Here is a 23,921-nt window from a genome sequence, read left to right as displayed (position 1 = left end):
GCTTTGTTTTTATCATCTCCTAGCTTGAATAAAACAAAGATGCTATTTGTACAAAAGGTAAGAGCCAACAGCATCAAATCTTTAATGTAAAACAAATAAAAAACTTTTATTTCCTAGACCACCACCAAATCTTCTACTATAAACAGAGAGCTCTGACATTTGGGATAATTGAGGCAAAAACATCCAAATTAAAAAAAATTAACACACTTTATGCATTTTAAAGGGGCATAAAACACACAAGCCAAAATCAGCTATCAACTTCAGACAGAGCTTATTTTCTCTTTTACTTAGATAGTTCCAACCATGAAAATTATTGGTGTTGCCATATTTTTAATGATTTAAAGATAAGTTAAAAGTTAGGTCCCATTATGTGTATTTTATATAAACAAACATTTTCTTCAGAAAGTGGAAAGGCTGCAGATCAATGTATAAGAAAAATCAAGTAAGACGTTAACATCAAGAAATAAAATCATCAGCTTTAACAAGAACAAGTGTGAACAAGTGGTTATACTTGCCATGAATGCTGTTCGTACTTCTCCTCATTAGGCAGAAGGTATTTTGAGATAAAGAATTTGTTTAATGATCATTGCTCTAAACTATTTCACTGTTCAGATGAAATCAGAAATTTGTCTCTTCCTCTCTACACCCTCCCCCCTGCTCCAAATAAATGCCACACTTGTAAATTGTTGAAAACTTCTGGTAGTATGATAGCTTTCACTCTTTTCATGACTGAAGTTTGTTTCTAAAGCCAGTTAAAGGAAAAAGCACTTTGCAATGAATGCCCACAGTTTATGCTTATTTAGAGAACCTATTATTTAGATAAAATAGCAGTTTCAAATAGCAAACTAAGCTTAAGTGCCACTCCCCATTTCTTGGCACTAAAAACCAGAAACAAACAAAAAACAATAAAAAAAAAAAAAAAAAAAAAAAAAAAACCACCACAGGAAAAAAAATAAGACCTATAAAACTGGCTCAGTTAGGAAGCTAAGCTAGACGTGTCTTTCCATCATTTGGCTAGGTGATGTATACTTTTGAAATACACCAATATATTCCTCTCTTTTAGCTCATTAGTTAGCTACTCGTATTTAAACCGTGTTCTTCTCTCCTTTAAAAGAAAAGAAACAGAAACCTAATCCTTCACGAGGATGGGAAACTTGTGAACAAGACTATGACTCCTATAGGAAAGGAAAAGTAACTGGAAAACTCCCAGTATCACAGCAGTAAGTCAGACTCACTATGACGCTATTCAGACAACCAACAAAACCAGAGTTTTGTTGAGTATTAATACTCTGTTTTTTAAAACTGTTGAGTTGTTAACAACTATGTGATGAAACTAACCAATGTAATAAATATCCATAGACCTACATTTAAGAAAGGCCTCTCATTCCATGTTCTTTACACCCCCAGAAAGGATTTAAGCACGTTACACTACTGTATCATAAAAAATCTCCTGGAAAGGATTCGAGCAAGTGATCCTGATTCATTTAGAAGTACAGCTGCATGTTTTATTTTCGTAAAAGAGAAGCTGAAAATTAGAAGTTTACACACATTATTATATTCCAGTCAACCAAACAAGAAAACAGCCATTTGTGTCATACAACTCATATGGCTCCTAACCTAGAAATCTACAAACAACTGATTTGTGTACAACTTCTCTACCCTTTTCCATTTGTTAATAGAACATTCAAGAGGATTCACATGTATCAAAAAGCACACTTCAAATATTTTTGATGACAGTCAGAAGCTGACATAACTGCCTATAAAAGTCTGTTTCAACTAAGCCCAAATTACACTAAACAAATTGGCAATAAAAAAATCGTTCAGCTTAAAAAAGAGCAAAGTAGGTATCCTAAACACCTAATTAAAAATAAACATTAAAATATTTTTGAATACTATAATGACATAATAAATAGGTATATTTGTAGAAATATATTTTAAAAGTATTTAAAAAGCATTTACCACTATTATCACTTTCACTTCTGTGTTGGAAGCCAACCATCTACATTAAGACTCAGCTACAAAGGAACTTTTATGCTAATAGTAATGTGCCAAGTATCATAAATCCTAAATATATCAATTCTGTATCTGCAATATAATATCATCACAATACTGTATCATAAAAATTGTCAGCTGATGCATTAAAGACATTATCTTGAGCACAGGCTAATGCATTATATCCACAGAGCTACCTAAAGCTCTTATTCAGCCCATCTAAACTCAATCTGGAAATGTTTTCCTGCTGGAAATCAATATTTAACTCCTATCAAGATGAGTTTCACTACTCCCAGAATCTCCAAACAGATGAAAAAGATGCTTTTGCATGTATTCATCCATCAAGACCTTAAAACAAAACAAAAATCACCAAAGCGACACAGCTAAACCCTGGCTTTCTCTTTTAAAATACCTCTGTGCAGACAGAGGTACTGTAATTTTCTTACTCTAATATGGAAGATGTAATCCACATGTTGAAAGACAAACCCTGTCAAAATTGGAATCTGCCAAGATTTCTAAATGTAGTAATACTGCAGCACTTTTATAACTAGGCTTTTAATTGCTAGGGAGGAGAAAAGAGGACATGTATTTTATATTTCTTCTGCAATGAGAAAACAGTTACCTTGAAGTGGAAACTACAGTGTATTTCAGTTATTTAAAACTTAAGCTGTAAATGGATACTGTTCTTTGTTGTCGTCCTCCCATCCCCATCCCAGTTTTTAGGCTGACAGATTTTGCAGCTCAATATATGACATTCATAGAGAATGTAACATACATCCAGGCAGATGATATATACTCACTGGAAGTGCATCTGTTATTCCATTTGGTCCCCCCCTACACACATACACAACCCCCAGGATAACATTTGTAAGATAGTCAACTATTAAAATTACCTTATTTTAACATACGGCTTATAAGGCAACTTCAAGTTTCTATTTTGAGAGTATTTCCACTCAGTGTTGCAAGCTAATTAAAAAAGCTCAAATAATTCCTGCTACATTCAATGTCTTAAACATGAGCACATCTACTAGATCACATACGAATAAAGATCTTGGAAGTTATACACAGAAGGTAATAAATCAGTGAACACAATTTCTACATAAAATTAGGCTTCTATTTAAAATCTTAACTTTGAATGTTATAAATACTGTGCTACTTTGCATATATTGTGAATTATTAAATACTGCATTTGAAAAATTTGTTTTTCCAAAGAAGGAAAAAATGCCTTACGTCTAAAAAACCAACCAAACCACAGTTGTTAAAATGTACATCAAAGAATAAGAATTACTCACCAGTCTCCGAGGAAATTCATTTTTCACTAAAAGCTTGACATGCAAACAAGAAAATGCACACCAAGATGTGAGGTACAGCCTTTTCCTATCTGAAGCTGCTCCCCAATGAGTACTGCACAGCCCTGACCCAGAGAAAAAGCAACTTAACTGTCAGGATTGCTAGCCTCCAGAGAAAGCTGATACTGGAGTGATGTCACATCTTCTGAAATGTTGCTGCAGCCCCAAATTATCAACTCCCATCTACCAATAAAATCTCTGCTTCTAAATGATGGAAGACAACATATTTAACAACAGCATTAAATTCCAACAGGAGCTGACAGCAAAGATTTTTGGGAGCATGTCTTGGGTTAGACAAAATGCTACAGCCAGAAAAAGTGAAAAAGAACAGATGTTGGCAATGTTATCTGAATATGTTCTTCTCATTTACCTTCACCCTGAAAAGTCTGTCTGTTGTATATTCATAAAATAGAGGAATGACACTTTATGAGCTGGAGGAGGAAGATGAAAGACTAGTACAGGGACAACGTCCTAGAGCATAAGACATCTTTCCGCAGGGCTCCAGCTAATTTAGCTCAGAAGTTCTTGACCCTGCTTAGTAGCCCACAGCAGGGCCACCTTTCTCATTTTCTTCACCTCCTCCTTCCCCAGCTCTCGCCTCTCTATCTGCTGGTCAGAGCACCTCGGAGCACTCAAGATACTCAGAAAGCACTTACCTAATTCCACTAGGAAACAAAAGGCTAGTGAACTGGATGAAAAGATCAGTAGAAAGTAATCCTCCTATGCTAAGGTCAGAAACTTTGATACCAAAATGGATGCTTCCAAACTACTAATGCAGGCTGAGAGGCTATATACACCATGAAGAATACCACCGAAAGAAAAAGAACAACCAAAACCGAGGTGCCAAAGAAAATTTTTATAGAGGTAAGAAAAATATGGACTAACAATCTACTACAAAAATATAAATAAAAAAGGAGATGTATTCCATACCATGTAATTTATTCATGCCAAATGTACTTTCACAAAAATAATAACAGAAAGCAAGAACAAAACCCTAGAGTTTCAGCTGTATGGACAGCTGGGGTCCTCTACAAACCCCCAAATTTAGACTTGGATATGGACAGAGATCTTTCTTATTAAAATCTGAAGTACAAAGCATTATCTTCTTGAATAGCTTCAAATTCATGTAGAATTTTTTAAATGTGGCAGCCCACAGATTTTAAGCAGCCCTGAAATAGCAATATCGTATTTAGGTTTGGTTAAGAATCAACAGTGTTATGCTGTTAAGCACTGTCTTCAGTCAGCTAAACTGAGGGCAGCACTCTCAGTACAGAAAAGACCAGAAATTATTTGACATGAGTGAAATTCTCTGCGATCTGTGAAGAAATGGACCTCCCAGAAAAAAAGATTCTAAATTCAGCAGGATAAATCACTCATTTAAAAATAAAATAATGCAACAGTGAGTAAGGTGAGAAATTCTAAGGAAAGGATAGAAGAACAAATCAAAAAGAAAACACAGACCTCTGAATTGAAGAAGTTGCAACTAGGTCTAGGTACTAAGAATACTTTGTGGACAGAAAAAAAAAAAAAGAACTGGTATGCAGACGGAAAAGGGTTCAAAGGAGAGCTAGCCAAGACAGAGTCCAAGAACTGAGTAATATTCTGTCCCATTTTTCAAAGTGAGCAGTGTCAATCCCAGAAACTGGGAGGCAGAGTGAACTAAAGGAGATAATGCACACAAACGGATTGCCACTGACGCAGGGATGAAACTGGTTCAAAACTGGTTCAAGAGAGGAAGCCAGGTGCAAAAACAGGAACCAACTGATGAACACTGGACTACTGCCAGAATGCAATCCTGTTCAGGAGGATAACTTAAAATTAGTATTTTCATTAGTAACTAAAGAAAAATATGAAGTCTGCTGGTGACATAAAGCCAGGGGGCATCATCAGACATATGAGCAGTATTTGATAAAATATGAGAAATAGATGAGTTTCACGTGAAAAGAAATGAATAACCCAGAAGAAGAAGAATGAAAATGGAACAAAATTCAGGAGCACAAATGTAAGGTCACACCCTGAACCAACTAAGTATCTGTTACAAAAGGAGACAAGAGGAGACAATTACTGAGAACAGCATCCAGTACGTCTGCAGTTGCTTCTAACCTGAAATCTCTATGCCTTTGTGGTCTGTGTCTACTTCTGTGGTAAAACACACAGAAATCTGCATTTACACTGATTTTTCCCCCCTTTCCTAAAGGATCCACAACTTGAAAAGTATGAAAGACAGCAAAATCAGAATATGATTAAGTAACACACCCATGCCAATTAATTCTAACTATTGGTTTAAACTGGAACAAAAATAAAAGTTTACCAGTGTAAGTATGCACTCTAGAGAGAAGATTGTAGGAATATGCCTCATCTGACCCAGTGGACCACCTGAGGTGGGACAGGGCTATATAAAAGGGATTCAGAGCTGTACATATAAACACTAGGAAAGGTAAAAAATGCATGGAGATAGAAAAAAAATAGATACAACTTCTCCAAGAAATGTTAGATTTTTTTTTTAATTAAGTTGGTCTCATTAATGAGATCGTTAGGACCGTTAACAAAGAGGTTAACTTCAAAATCTCGCCTTTAAGGCAAGTGACCTATTTTGAAACAATTTCTCCTATCTGTCACACTTGGAATGGCAAAATTTGGTAGTTCAAAACCTGAGCAAAAGTGTTTTGGGAAAGGTTTGGAATATGAGATTTAAAGCCAAAAAATAACATTCCAGAAATTCACCAGTTTTACCATCAGTCACAGGTTAAGTGGTCAATACTGCAGAGACTATGTTTCCCTCTCTCACTTGCTAGTATGTTTCATGTATAAAATTAATCCTCTACTCAAAATTAAGTTGTCAATCTTTTCCTCCTTTTTTGTTAGCATATGATAAGATTCATAGAAACGATTAATCCTGTTAGTTCCAAGACATTAATGCCTCTCTTTGTAAGATCTGTGCTATTTCCGGAAAAAAAAATCTAACTTTAATTAATAGCCTCCAGCCCTGATTTCAGAGTACGATTTGATAAAGTATTAGCATATGATGTTTGGAGACACAGACAAGTAGGACTAAGGCAGCTGAAAGAGAGAACTACCGAGTTAGTTCCTACTAAGATATGGTACCTTACTGTGGTACCAGTAAGGGCTAATTTTGAATGAGAAAAACTTAGTATCGAATTACATCAGTTTTTCGCTATTTTTCAGTTTTCTGCTTCAGTAAAAAACAAACAAACCAACAAAAACTTCAAAGCAAAAAAACCTAGCTCTCCACTCCTGAACAGCCTGCAAACTGAGATAGCATCCAGTGCTGAATCATTTTAAATTTTAAACAACTAGCTTAATATCATAAAAATGCAAGTCCCTAAAAATCTAAACCAGAGGAGGGCAACTAGCCATAATTTCTCACTGTTGAACATACTACTCCAGAGGGTTATGGGCTGTTCCAGTAAGCCTATCTTGATATTTTCAGCTGAAGAGAAAAAATATTTTATTCTCCAGTCAGGCCAAAATAAAGACAAAATAACATAACTGGGTCAAAGAAGCAGGGGGAAACAAATTTGCTCTAGGCACTCATGTACAGATGACCTCATGGCAACCTTACCTATATTTTCCACTGGATTTAGGGTTGCATGTTCATGTTGTTACTAAGGTCTAGTCTGGTTTAAGGAATGTGCTTCTGATGACTTTAATGGACTATTCTGAGACAGTCCATAAGACAAGTGCTATGTTACATAAAAGCCTCAAGTCAAAAGGTATTCCATATAAATAAGACGTATAAAAACACAAGTTGGACAAGACCCCTGGAGGTCACCAAGTTCAATCTCACGCTCAGAGCTAAATTTAAATCAGATCAGGTTGCACAAGCCTGTGTTGAGTTTCAAAGATCTTCAAGAATGATGATTCTGCAGCCTCTCTGTGCTCAACAGCTTTGTGATTTATTTTAACTGTTTAGCATGTACTTCATTTCTATTCATGACCACTGCCTCTTGCCCTCTCTTCATACACTTCTGAGGAGAATGCCTCTTTCACAAAGCTCCTTTAGGCAGCAAAGGACTTCAGTTACATCCCTGTTTCAGCCTCCTCTTCTGCTGAACAAGCCTTCAGCTGCTTCTTGTACATCACATACTCTGGACCCATAACCAGAGGCCTACTGCTCTTGTGCTGGGCTCACCCATCTTTCTCTCTCTGATACTGCTGGGACCCAAACTGCACACAGTACTCCAGAGACAGCTTTGAAAGTGATAAAGTGATGACCTGACGACAATCACCAGTCTGGCCAACAGAGCTCAGCACATGGTTAACCTTCACCATCCCAGCAGATGAGATCAAGGCACTGACTCACAGCTTGCTCACCCTCCAGTTTATTGAGGTGTCTCTGTGGCCACAGTGACCTCCAGCATGATCCCTTTTCTCAAGGCCAGGGTTATCCAGGAACTCACTGGCTATGAGGATACTACATGAGGATACATCACAAAGTTTTAAGTGACATTCACTGGTTTCCCGTCGCTTGAAGAGGGGTCATCACAGAAGGTAGTCTGGTTAGTCAAGCATGACTTTTCCTTGACAAATCCATGCTAGTTGTTTCTATTTAACTCCAGGTCCTTCACAAGCCTAGAAATAGTTTATATGAGAATTTGCTCCATAATATTCCTAGGGACAGAGGTGAACTTTACTGATCTTTAGTTCCCTGCAGCCCCTTCCTTGCATTTCTTTTGAAAACAACAGTAATGCATGCCTATTCCCAGTCATCAGGTTTATCTACAAAAACCCAAGACATTTCATAGCTGATAAAAACCACTTACAATGACATCTGTCAGCTCACTGCACACCCTCAGATGCATACAGCCTGGTTCCACGGACTTGCACATGTAACTCGCCTAAGTAGCAATGAGGTATTTATTTCCTTGCACAGGAAAAAAGTAAATCATAAGCTACTCATCTGCATTAGACCACAAGACTCTTTAAAGAGAAGGGATTGTAATGGTGCCCCCCAAAAGAAAACAGAAGTCTCTCTACTTAATGAAGAAATCTCTTAAAGGAACAGACTATCGCGATTTCTGAGAAACACAACATAATCTATATTGTCTGGATACTAATGAAGTGTAGACAATATGCATGAGAGTTACTAATTATTTTTAAATGACAGTTAAGCTCAGCTGAGCAAGCTGCTCCAAATGTCTGGTTATTCATAGCAACATGCACTATTTAAACCCTAGGCTTTAATAAAATGCAATACCTTTTTTTTTTTTATTTATTTTTATTACATGCGTGTAAAACAAACAAAAATATTGCTTAGGTTACAGGGTTCTAAGAATAAAAGGCTGCTGAACTGTTTTTGTCTGGTCAGTTGGTTTTTAATGGTTATGTTCTCAAATTAAGAATCCATAGCTGTTTCAAACACAATTCAGAAAATAATTTATAACAGAATGCAATATTAAAAAACAAAAAGAGCAAGGGGGAGAGACCTTGAGGGAGCTTATGTTCATCAAAATTAAAAAGAAGAGGAAGAACGATAAATAACTCCATGGAAAAGATATCAGCAGTCCTGGTTGCAACCAAGCCCAACTAGCGGGTGTACTCCAGGACCTTCTGGCAGGCTTCTGCCATTCTGACTATATCCTCTAAACTACTGTAAATCTATCCCTGAAAGCACTGATGTGTTGTTCTAGCATTTTATCCTTGTCCTGCTTGGTTCATTTAAGTTCTGTACACCATGAACAACAAAATTAATGAATTTTGAAGCAGGAGTTTTGACTGTTGGCAGAACAGACAGAACAATTTTTCTCAAAGGCAAAGCCTAATCTGGGCTTGCAACTGGAACATCTAGCTCTGCCCTAAACATCAAACTGGTTAAAGATATGCAGTAGGATCTGCATGTAGCTTGACCATTAGTTCAGCAGTTTTAGCAGGGAAGGCAAGGCCCCAAAAGCCTGTGGGACACTTTCTGAAATATACTGATACACAAAACACTGACAGAAACTTAAAAAACTATCTGGGAATAAACAGAAGCAGCCCTTGTAGGTGTTAGTCTTTCTGAAGATGTTTAAGGGCTATATACTTTTAGGGTACTATAAACATCTTGTCTTCAGACAAGATGTTTATAGTACCCTAAAAGTATATAGCCCTTGATTCTACGCAAATAAAAAGAAAAAAGTAACAATGAAAAATCAAACTGTTTCCTCTCTTCCAGTACTTTTAGAGAACGGAAGGAGTACTTTTAGGTTTACTACTGGAAGACCAGGATTAAAGCAAATGCCTGTTAAAACAACAGCCATGTGTACATTAATTAAAATAAAAAAACTGCATTGCTCAGCTGTAGCACCTTCTATTAAATCAAGCAAACTGCACGTCAATCTGAGCAATATAGTTACTTATATTAGGTACAGCTATAATAAAATTTCAGAGTAGAATTTTAAGTTGTACTAAAGCTTACACCAGCCACAATCAATTCTTGATATCAGTAATATAAAGGATAATTTCTTCCTTTCCTTTCATAAAGCACACTTTGTGATACAATCGCAATTTGGAAAGCAACTATCTGAAAAAAAAAATAATAAAGAAAATATCAAGCAAGAATCTAGGGCTTTTTCAGTGTAGAGCAGATTTTCAAGCGTATGCCAGACATGAATGGTCCACAGTCACCCTCAAGCCAACACTAAGACCTGAATCTTACTCCATTCCTCCATTCCCTGAAGCTTGTGAGAACCTTCTGCTCCCCCCAGTGGCAAAAGAAAAAAAAAAAAAAAAAAAAAAAGAAAAGAAAAAAAGAAGAGAAATAGGCAGCCATTAAGAAGTTTCACTTTTACATACAGTGCTGCTCTTCAATGTTCTTCAAAATCCAAAGTTCTGTACTTAAAAGAAAAAAAAGCTTTTGACCTACAAAAACTATGTAGAAGAGTCTAAATCAACATTTACCCTGAACCCTTATTTATGGAAAGAAAAAAAAAAAGCTTTAGGAGCTGATAAATACAAAGTAGCTAATAACGAAAGCAAGTTTAAAATTAATATAAATATAAACTTGACAAGAATTTCCTGAGTTCATGATAAAGAAAAAAGGCTAATTTTTATAAGGAAAAAAAAAACACACTCTTGATAGAAGTCTTTGCAGTAATCTTCTGTTAAAAAAATCACAAATGACTAGACACAGAAAGCTGCTGCCATACACAGATATCACTTGCTTACACTTATCAGCATCCTTATGTATCCCCTGTAGTAAATTTCACATTTTTTTTGTTAGTTTTTAAATGTGAGAGTAGTAAGAATAGTATTTCTGAAACCTGAGGTTAATGAAAAATTTAAAAAGGAATCCTGATATTTAGTCTATATATTATATACAATAACCATTTATGAAGTAGCTTTTCTATACTCAGAGCTTGGCTGCAAAATTACATAAGTTCAGATACTTTGGGCTTGTAACAGTGACAACTAATATGTAATTTAGCCTCATCTAACAACTACCTCAAATTTTACAACGTTTACAAAAAGTGACTTTTGATCTAACTTTTCAAAATCTGGTTTCAATTTGATGAAGCTAAAGTCACTGAAAAACGTGATTGTTGAGACGTGTGTAGTACCTTCACTATCACCAGAAAATTCAGCAGTTTAACAGAGGAACACAACATCAGTATCCATAACATTAGCAAAGTTTCTGGCAGGCATACTGAAGTATTACTAAAAGGCTTGATGAACAGTGTCATGCCATTTTCTAACTAAGCAAATGTTTGCGTGTAGGCAGTTAATAATAAGCAATGTTGTGGCTGCTCTAACTAGAAAGAGCACGTTCTGTCAGTAAAATGAATGTAGCCTGTATGAAGCAATCATCTCGGTGTTGATGTGAGCATTACTATGAGCAGGACCAAAGATAGCAAGGCAAGGTTTGCACAAGGATCAGCATCTTTTATTGCACCTGGTCACAAAGCTGGAAATGAGTTGTAAGCTTACAAAGCAAAAGCTATTGTTTAAACTTGAAATAAAAGCAGCAGTGCTCACTGATTCATGCCAGCTGAAAACCATTATCTTGAGTTGAAATTAGGTAGGTTTATCAGATCACCTGAGAAGGAAAGGAGGTAGCACCCACTACAGGAGGGCAAGATTTATTCATCCTCCTTGCCCTCCCCCCAGCTTAAAAGAAAGGTGCAAAAATAAAATAAAATGGGGGAATTAGCTGAAGTGAACAGGAAAAGAGTTGATACTGGCACATAGTGTCTCTGTAGCCTCTCTGGCAGTTTGCAAAAGAGCATTCCATTGAGGTACATCAAGTATCAGTCATTTTGATGTGTTGAAAATATCAAATATTCAATATCCAAGACTGAAAAGACATTTTTTTCCCAATAATTATATAAAGATGCACATGCAGAACAGTTCAGATCTTCACAGAATAAATTCTGGTGATACACATAATTACCTACATAAGTGAATACTGCCTATCAGAAAATCTCATTTTAATATTTTGACAAAAATTGAATTATTGGTAATCATCTGTATTTTTATAAGGGATTTGCCAAATAAATCATAATTTCTGCCTGCAAAATAAGGACTCTGATGCAAACAGAACCTACAAAAAAAATCAGCAGAGAAATCTTTTGTATTCCACCTAATTTACTTTCTAGATCAAGAGCAGCAGGGTCTTACTGATTATTTTTATTACGTGATACTGTAATTCCTTGATTAAATTTCTATGTTTGTTCCACAAGAGAAAGCTGTAGAGAACTGGAAGTACATTCACCAGTCACAACATCCAGATTTTTAACAGTAAGAATGCTACTGATGTGTGCAAGAGGCCCAATTTTTTATTTATTTATTTATTTATTTATTTTTAAAGGAGTACACTGTTTGTAGATAGACTGAGAAGTTTTTCTCTGAAAAAGGGGTCAATCTTCTAAATCACAAGCTTTCCCTCAACACCACAGAGTTACCAAAACTTCACAGAGAACCAGCTGGAAACATTTTACATCTATTAGTAACATTTTTCTCCTAATGTCTTCCTGGGAAATGGCTCTACTATTTTCATTGAACTTTTAAAATAAAACCATGAAGATGAAAAACAGTCTGGGAAGCCAAATTTATTTCTAGACCTGAAAGTCTAGAATCTAAGTGTTACAGATACTACAAAATGGTGAATACTGTTAAATACTGGCTAGTACGTATGTTACATATGCAGATAAATATACACACCCCTCCTATCCATTCACACTGCAGTGACTCCTTAGTTTGTATTTCCTTGATTTTTGTGTTGCTGATTTTTCACAACGTTGTCTTTTTTTTTTTTCTTTCCCAGCATTACATAGGCACAGAAGTTTTCAGAAATGTTTTTGAAAACGAGGAAGAGGAGTGCAGTCACAATGTCTCAACATCAACATAACTGTCAGATGACACAGTGCTAGTCTAATAGCTGTGTCACCGTACCAGCAAAATGAAGAAATTAAATATCTTTATCTGTGGGACTTCAACATTGGTTAATAGACCAGTTGAAACAAAGAAACAAAACCCTAAACTGTGCTTGCTTGATTTCAACACTAAGTAGTATTAAAGAAATTAAAAACAATATCTAATAGACCAAATTATCAATCTGAATATATGCTGCAAACAAGAATCGCTACAGAACAGAACCAGGAGGAGGATACCTTAGAGGTCAGGATCCCAAGTTGATGAATCAAGGACCTAGAGTGAGCAACATGTAAAGATACCAGAACCAGCTCCAAGTCGTCTGTAACTTCTACATGGTGTAATGCAAAGCCAGTAGCCGAAGTACAAAAACACTACAGCCTGAAGTTTCTCTGGGGCTATTTGGCTTTTTTGCTCGTTGGGCCAGGTGCAGCTTTGTACTGACATGCATTTCAGTTCCTGAGATATTTCTCTGACAGTCACTCAGGGATCACATCAGGCTAATTACATCAGGGATATGCTTTGGCTTTACTTTCTGCTTCATTAGACTTTGTATGCGACTGTGGTTAAGTAAACCTCTGTTTCCATTCCCGATTTGTAATACCAGGATACCAAATACTCCCCACCTTTAAAGCAACTAAATGCAACAGACACTGCGAGATACAAATGCTGCAATGGAAAACCATGGGAATAACATCAACTATTCTGATTGTTAAAGCAGCCAGAAACTAAATTCAGCCTAAATCTATCGCGTACCAATTTCAAAACTCAAATCATTGGGCCTAAAAAACAATCAAGAAAAGTCTCAACTGCTTAGTGCCGGAGTACTCCAAAGGGTAAACCATTCAGTAGCTGGTTTTGCTTTTCCTCTTGCCCAATTACCAGTTTACAGCTGTTTCTTGATTCTTTAAGTTGCGCTTTAGGATATAATTTTAGTGATCTGGCAAAATTCCACTACTCTGTTTCCTGTGATTGTCACCACCTTCTCTTTCCCTCATCCTCTGGGCAAATCCTGCCTAACGCTGGCGGTGCTGTCACCTACTGAGCAACAGCCAGACTCTACCAGAAAGGTATCAGAAGTTACCTCTGCAGGGAGTGTGTAAGGGCTGTAACCATACAGCACTTTGAAGTACTTTCAAAGGCAGCCCTAATGCGCTTGTTTTGACAGTTTCAATGTGAGGGCTAGTAAAAGATGTCTTTTTTTAAAAAAATTATTTATTTCTCATACAGAAAACAAACGTACTGGGTGATGTGGTATAAAACAGGATTACAGAAAATGCCACTGTTCAAGTTGTGTCTTTCCCATTGTTGCTACAATGCAAACACCTTGATGCGTCAGACTATTTTTTTTTTTTTTTTTTTAAGAAAAAAGATCATACTATTTCTCAAAAAAAGTGAAAAACAAAGAAAGAAAACTATTCTAGATCTCCAAATGAAGATACAATGTCTTATTTTAGTGATATTTCTGGAAACCTTTTCACATTCCTTGATTCTCAAAACACTTTTTCCCATCAAAATGCTTCATCATATACTGAATACAGCTTCATATATCACAGCTTGTCAGAAAGTATTGGCAGGGTTTAAAACAGCATGATGCAGGCACTTTGTTTCTTTGTTTTTCAAATAATAATGGTTCTCATTTAATTTGGCCAAGAGAAGACCTCTAAAGACTGCACAGCAAATATTATTCTATTCAATGTAAGCTTCAGGGTCATTCCAGCAGTTCCTTAGTTTTGTCACCAAACACCAGGTTTTCACTGATTAAAATGTCTTCATTCAATTGCCCATATGTTAACTTTCATGCAAATGAGGGATCCTCTGCCAGCATGGTTACAGGATGATGCCAATGTAATTCCCTGGAAAAAATCTGCACACTTTATATATAGATGCACAAGATAGAAAGGGAGTATCTGAAATATAAATACAGAAGGAAAGATTGCTGAATGAACTTTAAATACTGAAATACTAATTAATCATTTCCATATAAATAGGAGACTATAGAACATTGAAACCTTTCTCGATTAAGGTTTTTGGATAAGAATGTATCACCCATAATATATATTAAATTAATTCCCCTTTCAAATAGCCTGAAGCAACTCTCCCTTTCTTTTGATTATAATGGTTTGAAAGAACATATTTGTGACTGGCTTAGACACAATTAAATTGCTATATGGCATATGCTTTCGTTAAATTCAGATGAACACCCAATGCCATTCTAGTATCCTTAAGGCCACTGAGATATTTAAATACTAAGCCAATGTTTCCTCTACCACAGTACTGAAACACGCATTAGACTGAATATTAAAAATATTTCAAACATTGATGCTCTCTGGAGCATAAACTAGCATTCCACATTCCCTTAAAAATACTGATGCATGCACATACATAAGGTGAAAGATGTTTCCATTATTTTTGTTGCACTGCCTGAAAACACATTGAAACAGTTAAAATTTATGTAGTATTTTGAGAAACATTGCCATACATCTCCCTCCCCCCACACACTTTTCCCTTCCCTCTGCGTTTTTTGGCTGATTGAAGAACTTCTGACCTATCAAATAGAATGTTTTAATCTTGGTCTTCTTTCAGAAAATGTAAAGCTTCTGTATAAAATAATTTTCTAATGTTTTATTGATGGAAATCCCCCACCAAATACCTATTCACTACTGAATAGCAACAATCTAGTAAATTCATGGATGAAATCTGCCAAAATTCACAGGGCTGTATCTAAACCCAACTTTAAACCTCAATGTACTGAAAAGGCAGAGACAATTCTCAACTCGTTCCGACAAGAATTAGCTACTCCTTTCTTGTACTCTCTTGTTACAGGCCAGCCAAGGAATACAAAAAATAAATAATGAAAAGAATAAGCAACTTGTGAGAGACATGAAGCATTTTAGATTTGCATTTTAATAAAACTGTTTCTCAAATTATACTACATACATATAGGAAGAACTAATAAAGCCTTTATTATTTTTCCATAAAAATCTCCCACTCAATAGCCATAGCCAATTAGTTTAAATGAATACTGACTGGTGTGCAGCTCTTTTCATTTTGAAAAGTAAATTTAAATCATGCTTGTGAAACAGCTCAACTCCTTCCTTCACTCTATAAAGAAAAGTAACTAAAAAATGGCCTTCTCTTGAAAGTATCAGATTGTAGCATACTGTCTAAAATGGGTCAAGACTTGGTGCAGAATGCTGACAAGGATTTTAGACACAACCTTCAGTCTAAAATTGTCACAGCTCTCCATCTGGTACATGAACAGACTATGCTCAAATGTCAGCTGTAGTAAAATCTTTCACTTAGAAGACAACCTGAACAAAAAAAGACAAAGCCTTCACTGACCAGAAGATTTAACCACTCAAAAAATAGCTGGAAGGCAACTTGACTGCAAGAGATCCCCCTTCACCCCACATCCCTAACTTCCACATCCTTTGCTAATGTTTTTCCTTAGTTGTGTACCAACATCGATATTCAAAAAAATTCAAGTGGTAGAAAGTTTATTTAAACATTATCTCAACAGTGGTCCTACCTATAAATGCTTCAAAGTGACTCTACTACATTCTTAAGACTACACAGCCCTCCTAATGAAAAAGCGCCCATTTTTTTTTTTTAATCCTCTTCCAAAAACAATAAAACAAACAAACGAAAAAGTTGAATTATATGTCCTACATTTCCAGTCACATGAACGGACAGCTTGAAGATGCTTCCAGAAACCTATAATTCCTGAAAATTTGAAGGGCAGCAGAGCTATACTTAAACTTTGCACTCTTGTATTTTACTGCAAGTTAAAATACACTGAACTACAATGAAGTAAAATAAAATCCTACTGACGACTGGCTTGTGTTAAACAACTAAATCACAACATGATTTGAAACTGAATAAATCTGACTGCTGTTTTAGTTTTCAATTCAGAATTTAGTTACATTCTAAATAAAGGTATACAATCAGCAGCCCTTGTACTCAATTCACCCTCTCAAATACAACCTTTTTAACTATAGGAAATCCTCTTTTTGGAAAACTTACTAGAGTCAGTATTTATTTCAAAGGAAAAGATAAACATTATTTTGAAGAGTAAAGCAGGCAAGACACAGGTTATAAAGATAACTTGGGATATTGAACACTTAAAAATTTCTGCTTTCCTTGAGACTACTGCTGTTCCCTTACAATCTATAAAACACAACTTTTTATAGCTTAACATTAGCTGTTATTTCAAAGGGATGCCTCAGGAGAATCACACCAAGTTCAAACTCCTTCAGCAGAAGTCTCCCAGCCTGCCATGCTGGCACTGACAAACGAGCACTGCCAGGGCAGCTGACTGCTACTGTCTCAGCACGTGCTTATGTTTCACACCTCTGTTGCTCTTACACTGCCATTCCCATTGCCTACTCTGCAGCCACAAGCACAAGTCTTCAGCTTTCTCATCTCTTTATTCCCTTCCTAGAAGGTCTTAAGTTTCCTAGGTCGGCTGCTCCTCTGGAAACTCTCCTGTGGTGAACCTGTATGGATTCTTCACATTTTCTACATCTCCAAGACTCACAGCTAACAGAACCTGAAGGTATCGACACTATGAAGTTGTCTAGTCTAGCTACAAAAGCAAAAACTTAGAAATACATTACATGCTTTGAAAATAACAAGTTAGCACAGTAATATTTGTACAACACAGGTTCACAGTTAGCCCTTACTGTCCTTCTTCTATCATTTGTCAAACAACTGCACCCTAGCATCCTGTTTTAGCAGCCAAAGTGCAGGTTTTCTGATGGGTTCTGACAACCTTTTGACACAGCAAGGCCTCAATTAAATGCATTATCCTCAGGCTTTCACAAAAATCTTCTTTTCTATCCATTTAGACCATTTCCTGTGGAACTCTGTATCAGAGGGTCAAGTGACCTGACCTCCAGCACCTCCAGATCCAGACACACCAGGCTCTGGCCTGCCTCTCTTCCAGCCGCGAGTGTCGGGATGACCACGAAATGTACAGGTTTAGGGATCTTCCACTTGTGAATCCAGTCAGTCTGAACCATAACGGGGTAATGTTTAGCAGCAAGTTCTTCTGTGAGGCTCAAGGAGCCCACTGACAAGCAGTTTTTCCCCGTTGTATTCCAGCTCTTCTATCCAGAGCAATGTTTTAGGTCTATATGCACCACCACCACATGATAAAGTGCATTTTTTTGCATAAAACAAGCAACCCTCTCCAACCCCAAAATGTGTTTGCTTTTTAAATAATTAAGACCTCCAATTCCAATCCAGTGATGAGCTGTATTTTAGGCAGTAATTTCACAACTGAAACCTCAGAACACTCATGAAGCTTAATTAAAAGGTGGATCTTAAATCATCTTTATTCACTGGGGGAAAAGTGCAATTAGGAACTGACTTGGGTGGGGCAGACATTTTGCAGATGCTCTTGGAGGGAAGTAAGTTTTTAAATCAGTTGCAAGAACTAAGCTTTGACAATGCTTTGAATCATAAATACTACCTTTCTCCAGTTAATTAAAACCTAATTGAATGTTGAGCTCTATCACACACATACATCAGCTACTATGAAGGCTAAAAAAATTTGTTCAGAAATTCCTGTTATTACCTACCAAAATGCAAATTGTCAGTCACAACACAGACCTAAAAGATGTTTTTTCTATTTCTTAGCCGATTAAAAAAGAAATACGTGCGTATCTATCAGCAAAATTAACAGATGACAACAGTTATCTTTCTGCTGTTTAGTGATTTGTGCTGAAACTGAGTACTGTATCTTTCAATACTGTCTTACATAAATACAATTCTTTTACAAGTCTATTGAAACTCCCTTTAAAATGTTAGATACACAAAATAGCCTAGATTTAAACCAAATTACAAAGGACATAAAGGGCATGAAAAATGACTGAGAAGTGGTGGTTCCTTAACAAGAACTGTTGTTATATTTGGAACAGTTAGCTAATTTGAAGTCAGAAGAAAAAAAGACATACCCATTTTTTGGACTTCTGAGTTAAACAGCCTAACATTCTTGTTAAAAAAGCAATTCTTCACAAAATTAATACATATATGCCAGAATTATTTTACTGAAGCAGCAGAGACATTTCAAATAGATGCCATTATTAGAGAATAGAGACAAGTATGAAGCTGAGCTTTATCTGAGGTATCTAAAGGCAGTAGAAAGGAAGAGATTAATCTCAACTCACCGACACCACTGACATTCTAACAGCAAGGCTGAGCTCACATCTCAAGTTTCCAGTTTCCAGAGAAATCATATGTGCACTGATAGAAAGACGACAAAAGGGCATACTGTGCTCTCCCCTACTTCAATTGAATGACAGCTCTACTAACAGGGAACCGAGACACACGCTGCAATATCTGAAAGAGTGGGTACTCGGTATGAGCATGCTCGGTATCTCATTTAAAATGGCCTGATGTTTCAGCTCAGCATGAGATGGCCTACTTCCAAATAATTTCAGAACTTTAAGTCAAATCTAAAATCATTAATTGGAATACACAAAACTCAGCCAATGAGCAGTACAGATTTTGCCTGATTCCCCCCCCCAGTCCCCTCACCCCATTTATTTTTATTATTATTTTTTTTAATCTGAATTGATGCACAGATAATTGTTCACATTATTTCCCTGCAAGACATCCTAAGGCTTAAATACTATCATCATGTACTTCAATGTAATTGCATGATGCCACTGTAATAAACTGAAACCTTTTTCAGGATAGCATATGATCTGAACACTGAGCAGCACGACTCATAAATCAGACAAAGGGAACAAATCTCCTAAATATTCTCTGAATCAATTTAAAAATTATCCTACCTAGTGATTTCTGGGCAGCTTTTTTTTGGGTGTAGGAGAGGCAGCAAGGGAGACTAAATGATTGTCTAGCAAGTGGTTTATGTTCAGAAGCAAATTATCTTCACTTTAAATCTTTTTATGTATAAAGAAACCATCTAGATTCCTAATGTAACTATTCATGTTGGTATCAAAAGGCAGGTTTATTCACAGATAAAAATTCTATGCCAAAGAAAACAGATATTTAAAACCATCCCTTCAGAGATTAACATCTTTTAATTCACACAAACACAGATACAAGTGGTATAGGAGGTCTTCTATTTTTTTTCCCTCCCTATCTCACAGGCTTCTTTCCATGTTTATTCTATATTCATATTTAAAAATGAATACGCTACATCTTCCTCCTCTTGTGGGAAGACAAAAGCTATGCCCCAGGCAGTAGATACTTTATTTGTTTATTTTTCCTTAAATGCTTTCATGTTTATCATTCAAGCTCAAAGCAAAGCCAAGCAGGCTACTTTGTCAATCCTATATTTTAAAAGCTGCCTTATAAGCACTACACAGCTCACCTCATAGCCACCACAGCTGGGCACTGAATTACTTTGCTGAATATGAAATAAATACTACCACTTGGAATGCATATGTCAAATCCTCTTTAAGTATAGAAAACAAAGATTAATAGAATGATATGCAGGGAAGCAAGACATTCTTAAGCTTCACTAATATCTTGGACTTAAAAATGAGGTTTTCATATCAGTACAAAAAAGTGGTTGCCTTTAGTATGTGCATCTGCAGCTTCAGCTATCGTGATCTGAAGTCTAAGGCTCACACAGCGCACTCCTGTGCTTTGAAAACCCTCTTGGCATGAAAACAAAATATTTATTAAGGTAAATAACTTAAAATTCATCCTTACCCTTTGACTGTGAACTTGAACAAAATGAATGGAAATCTTTCTACTTCAGAAATTCCTTCCAGGCATCAACCCGGATATCAGGATGCACAATGGAGCTATGCCACCATTAAACCCACTTTGCATGAACAAACTGAAACATCCTATTTCATACTCCAGAGATAATATTACGTGACTATAAAAAAAGATCAATCATAAGCATGTAACACTAACTGCGTTCATTTGATTTTTATCACATAATACCTCGGTATTTCATTTTCTTATATCAATACATAAGAAAACCCAACTCTTGGTACAGGGTCTGTCCAGGATGCAAAATTCAAATGAATTGAATACTACCATCTAGTGCCAGGCTAGGAAAAGCCTGCACCATGATAAGCATTTCAGTATTTCCTTGCCAGCTAATGAACTCTTTAAAGAAACAAGAAATTAGTATTAAATTATATTCCACATTTTTATTTAAGCTCTTCTTCCTGTATCACCTAACTTTCAATTATTTACTCCTTTGCTGTTCTTAGAACTTTCTCAGAGATTCAGATTAGTGAAACACAGCACAAAAAGAGATGTCAAGAGGCAAGAGTTGTCTCCTGAATGAGAAATATTGTCTCATTCAGGACATTTTGTCTCATTCAGGAAATATTGTCAAAAGGTTTGATTTCTTTTTCTAAAAAAGAAAAGAAACAACAACAACAACAAAATGCCATTGAGGGAAGATTAACTCTACAAATCTCTATCTAATAGTTTCTATTTGCCACAGATGCATGTGGAAGTGTGGGGGGGGTGGGATGGAACAGAAGCTAATATAATCCACTACAATTGAAGCTAACATCTCTTCTTTCAGGTATATTCCCATTTTATTTCAGTTAAATAGTTTCCAAGTTTAAAAGCTCTGTTCTGAAGTGAAATTTCTTTATGGACACAATCTGCCATAAAAGACAGTTCTTCGTGAAAGAACTCTCTGCATTTCTTGGACATCTGCTCAACTTTGCAGAAAAGTTTACAGAAGCTTCAGAACAGTTCTTGTGTGTTTTTTTTCTTTTTTTTTTTTTAATGTATCTGCATTCTATTCTCTTAATGACCTACCAAATCTAGCTACAATGACAAAATTTTTAACAGCTACAAATAGCATGCAAAAGCAAAACACTTGGTTCCACAATCAATGCAAAACGTTACTTACAAAAGAGAAGCGTCTCTCTGAATCTGAAACTACTACTTTGCAATGACATACATTTGAATATCAAGATCTGCACATTTGATAAGAAACTTACTGTAAATGAGTAGAAATTTGTCAACTTGATAAACATTTCTTGAAAGAAAAAAAAAAGGACACAAATATGTAAGTAGGGAAATATACCCTGTATGTATGATTTACAAAAACATTCTTCTGATTTGTACTCTAGCTTTCCCCTGACAAAGCTAGTGTTATATTAAAATCGAAATTGGAAGCTGAAATATTTTTCTAAAGTTTCTGCATTGGTTTCCAAAACAAAGCCTTGTTATCACACAATACCCTAACACTATACCAGACTTGTCTCTATGTTGCTATAAAGATAGAATTCAATGAGCCCTAGAAGAATATTACAGGCAGAAGATTAATTTCACTGATCTCAGCACACAGTTAGAAGACACGACAGAAAACATTTAATCACTTATGTGTTGCTCCCCTCCTTTAATGTATTTGTCAAGAAATCAGATGGTGAATACTTAAAACACCTTTGCTCTTTTCTAAAAGCTTCTTGGCAACACACACAAACACTTTTGATCATCTGTTCTGACAGAACAGCAGCTCATTTTAATAAGATTGCTGTTCTGCATTATGCTTAGGTCCATTTTAGTCTCAATATCAAACTCACCACTATTTCAGAATGAAACATGATTCACTTTTAAGCTTATAACCGGGCATTGTATGGATTTTATTAAAGGTTTGACTTATGCAACTGATATTTTTAAAGGAACATGGTAAATTCTTCAGTAAATTATATACAGCTGCATTTCACAAGAGCTTAAATATGTTTCTGGCATCCTAAAAAGATTTCCACAATCATATCTTTTACACACGTCTGTTATACACGAGGTCTTTCAGCTCTCTTCTTGGTTTTGGCATGGTCACACAGGCAGCTTTCTTGAATTTGGTCTACTAAAAGCAATACCTCAAAATGCCTTCTCAAATACTACATCACAGAAATCTGAAGTTTCTTCCTTTTCTATACAGTTGAAAGCTATATTCTCCAGAGATTTTCACAAATTTAAAATCACACTTCCCATTTAGTTTTTCCAGCTTAATTATCAACTGACTCTTTTATAATGGGTCACCTATTCAAGTGGATAAATATTTTTCAAACAAACCAGGACTGTATCTGGGTCTAGAGAACCAAAGGAGAAAAAACATTTATCATGCACAGAATACTACATATACAAAGTTCAAATAGTAGTCACTTTCAATTATTTAAGTAATATAATTTCCACTTTTGTTTCCATTCACTGTTTTGCCTGTGCTAGATATTTCCAAGTGTGCGAATACTGTAATATTTAAGTCTTCCCACACTAAAAAGTATATTTTTCTGGATCCTTCTTTTGCAATTATTCTTTCAGCTCATTCGAAAACATTGCCTCACTTCACAACTTTCCTTTCCATTCCATATATGCCACTTGCTTTTATTTTTCCCCTGCTATTAACGAAGATTCAAACGTCCTCAATACTGAAAGCAAATTAAATAGCTGGTTACTATTACTCAAAGACGGTAACTTCAAACAATCAAGAACAAAAACACTTCAGAAAAAGGAATGCACATCTTCTCCCATTTTATTAATGCACATATCATATGGCTACCAACATCAAAAGCTGACTAACACCTAAATCTGGACAAGGACAGATAAACATTGTAGAAAGAAGGCATTCATTTTTCTGTGTTTGTTTTTCTTCTGTTACTATCTCCATTTTCATAACTTATAGGAATGGTTAACTCCATGCATTCAGAGCCAGACATTCAGAAGTTTAGCACCTACAAACTTAAAATGAACAGATAATCTTCAACTATCTTACAGTGCTTGCACAAACTGCAAGAGGACATAACATTACCCAATGCTAAACACCTTCTCCAAAAGATATCCTCCCTCACCTCATCTCTTAATTTGAAGGTTTAATAACTTGCAAGTTACAGGACATGGCATGAAGGGGCAAATAAGGTATACAGCACCCACAAAGACATTTAGTAAATCACATGAGAAAAGACCTGTATACTATTCTTCATTAAGTTAGTGCAAGCCTCATTTAAGTCTGTCTTTTTATAGTCTTTCACTCTTCATATGACCACAATTATTTTGAATAGTCAACTACGCTCTACCATTTATATTGTCATTTCATTTCCAAATATAGGTATACTAAATGTTTTAGATAAAACAGTTTGTGCTCCTGCTCTTGTAGAATTACAATAGAAAAATAAGGTTTCTATCTGTTGTTTGCAGCTTATAAAAATACATTGGCCTTTAATATATCACCATAGATGATTCAGCTGGAAAATTATACCA

The 23,921-nt window shown here is 35.8% G+C and overlaps 1 protein-coding gene across 11 annotated transcripts in view; it reads right to left on the bottom strand.

Annotated features, from left to right (window-relative positions):
• PLEKHA5 (pleckstrin homology domain containing A5) overlaps positions 1-23,921 on the bottom strand; it is a 168,091-nt gene that overhangs the window by 84,423 nt on the left and 59,747 nt on the right. For 2 of the 11 annotated variants that reach the window (XM_032186808.1, XM_032186800.1), the window contains exon 1: positions 18,881-18,988. The exons of 6 other annotated variants lie outside the window; for them this stretch is intronic. The gene's annotated coding sequence lies outside the window, so the exon portion shown is untranslated. Of the gene's footprint in view, positions 1-18,880; positions 18,989-23,921 lie in introns of those variants that run through there. 3 more of the 11 variants (XM_032186825.1, XM_032186834.1, XM_032186816.1) reach the window with 2 other exon arrangements.

The sequence above is a fragment of the Aythya fuligula genome, chromosome 1 (genome assembly GCF_009819795.1).
Source record: "Aythya fuligula isolate bAytFul2 chromosome 1, bAytFul2.pri, whole genome shotgun sequence".
Taxonomy (NCBI): Eukaryota; Metazoa; Chordata; class Aves; order Anseriformes; family Anatidae; genus Aythya; species Aythya fuligula.
The sequence above is the reverse complement of the archived record's forward strand: the minus strand, read 5'-3'. Positions and strand labels throughout refer to the sequence as shown.